This window comes from Phalacrocorax carbo, chromosome 4 (assembly GCF_963921805.1).
Source record: "Phalacrocorax carbo chromosome 4, bPhaCar2.1, whole genome shotgun sequence".
NCBI classification, from domain to species: domain Eukaryota; kingdom Metazoa; phylum Chordata; class Aves; order Suliformes; family Phalacrocoracidae; genus Phalacrocorax; species Phalacrocorax carbo.
The window spans coordinates 25,735,287-25,737,873 of NC_087516.1; positions in this window are offsets into that span (position 1 = coordinate 25,735,287).

A 2,587-nucleotide genomic window follows, 5' to 3' on the forward strand; every position below is an offset into this window, starting at 1 on the left:
TGCAGGTCTGAAGAGCAGTGTGTACAGTGACTGGCAAGAAACTGTGAGAGTAAATCATCATCTGCTGGTTAAGCCCCCTGCAGTCGAGAGCTGCACGAGGACGACATGTATTAATTAGGTATGTATTAACTGAAGCGCAGGATCTCTTCCAGTCTTTGTAGACAATCCTTCTGATGAAAAAGAAAAGCCTTTTATGTCACCAGCTTACCAAATAGCCATCTCATTCAAACCATCAGCACTGCTCTCCTAAATTCCTGCATTATTTTCCATGCTTAAAGAGCACATGTGTTGACTGGCAGCAGCTGAGACGTGCTAAAAGCCATCCAAGAAGCATGAAAAGTAGCATCAGACTGTGTGACCCTGCAATAATCCACTAATCTTTTTGAACACATTCTTTTATTTAGGCAGACTTTGGTTATTAGATTTGACACATAATTCACGTATTACAAAACTGATCATTGTTGTGTAGCTGTTTAATCCTCAGTTTGAGGAAGGATTGGTTTTTGCACTCATATAGCAAGGCTGTCAACATAAGCACTAAAGCTCTTTGTTTCCAAGTGTATGAAATACTTTAACAGCATTATCAGACACTTGATATAAATGATAGGTAGATTTACACAGAGGCAAAAATGTATGTACTGTGAGCACAAAACTGCATCTCAGCCTATGATTGAAGTAGAAATGGGTTTGGTTGTCTGTGAAACGTTTACCCGTGTGTTTGGAATTAGATACAGGTCTGTTCTGGTAAGCATTTAAGTATTTCTGTAAAGGCAAACATAGAATTGTAGACTTGTAGAATCATTTAGATTGGAAAAGACCATTAAGATAATCAAGCCCAACCATTAACCTAACACTGCCATGTTCACCACTAAACCACGTCCCTAAGCACCACATCTACATAACTTAATAAAGTCAGGAATAAAACTACAGGAGAAATATTAATTTAGGTCTGTTTTGATGCATTTATGCCTAAACAATAAAATGAAAAAATATTAAAATCAGAATTAAGGGTGAATCTTTAATTGAAGTATTCACAGAACAGCCTACTTTTGTCAGCTATGTAGTATTTTCTTTAAAATGTTTTTCACTAATGTGAAAAAACAAAGCCCACTAGATCTTGCAGAAATAATCAATATTTTTTAGAGGTTTCCAGAAAAGTAGGTTAAAATGAGGTCACTGAAAGTTAGTTATTAACATTGGCTTTTTGGTGAGCATAACTTAACTAGTTCTTTAAGTATATTTTTCTTTTTAAGTTCTCAGAAACCAGTTTCACTATTTCTTTGTAATGTCTGTGTTTTAATCACTGTTCAATTCACTGAAATACTTCCAAATTTCCATTGACAGAACTGAACTCATTACGAGGGCACAATGATGCTTCAGCCCAGACCACACGGTAGGATCCCATTCCTTTTTTGATGGTCATTTTTCAGCTATGAATGAATGCTGAAAGTCCAGGAGGTAACTGTTTCCCATCTGAACAGAGATCTGGGAGAGATTTTGATGGGCCCATTCAGCGTCAGTTGTTTCAGAAGTATGTCTCTACAGCATCTGAAGATCAGACCTTTTTAGTCTGCCTATTTAAGTTTGCACTTAGATATTTAATTCTAAGATACACACATGCATTCTTGCTAACTGGATACACAGAAATCACTGATAAATTCAGGCCACACTAGTTAAAAAATATGCACACATCTTTACATTCTGTGACAGGTTTCTAGTGGCCATGGCTGCAGGCCTTATACGAAACTAAAATAAGTCTAAATAAATTATCTAGGTAATGAGCTTGAATAACTTTTTTACTGCTTCATTGATGTAAGCATTTTATAGTCAGATTTGCTTTGCTCTCGCACACCATATATTAAAATAGTCAGCTCTTCAGCTTTTGAATGAATGTGATCATGAATGCAGTCTAATTCCTAGAATTATAACACTTTCTCAGTAAATCAGACCTAGATAAGGACCAAGGCAAACCCTGAAACTTGCTGCACTGTCCAGATGACGAGATTTCAATACAGGGCACTTAAATGGGTGTTCTTTGTCCTGAAAGTGATGTGAATTTTCCTGCTAAAAAGCAGTTCTCATGATGATAACAGTATGCAAAAAACTCTGTGTGGTTGATCAGCACAACGTTTATACCACACTTGGACCATATTTTAAAACTCAGCGAAGGACTTATGTGTGGATCTGGGGTTCTGCTTTGCACTGTAATGATTTCACTCAGTGGGAATGTTAATTTGCACACATTATCCTATTATCATACCTCTCTCCAGGCTTTATTAGCTTGAGTGCAATACTGCGTGAATGTAGCTAGACTGCCTTCAGACATGAATTGGTTCATGTACAGCCAGTGCTTTGTAGGTTGTTGCCATGTGTATTTTTCCATATTGTCCCTTGTATGTTTCTATTACAGTCTATGCCCACCTATATGATATTTAGCCCTTCACTCCAGGAGATTATCATCAATGTATTATATATTAATCAGAATTATTAATCAGTAACTTGTCCTGCATCAGTACACACCAGCATTTGTAAATGTAAAAATGCAAAACATATGCAAAATGGATTATAAGGGTAAGAAAAACTGAGC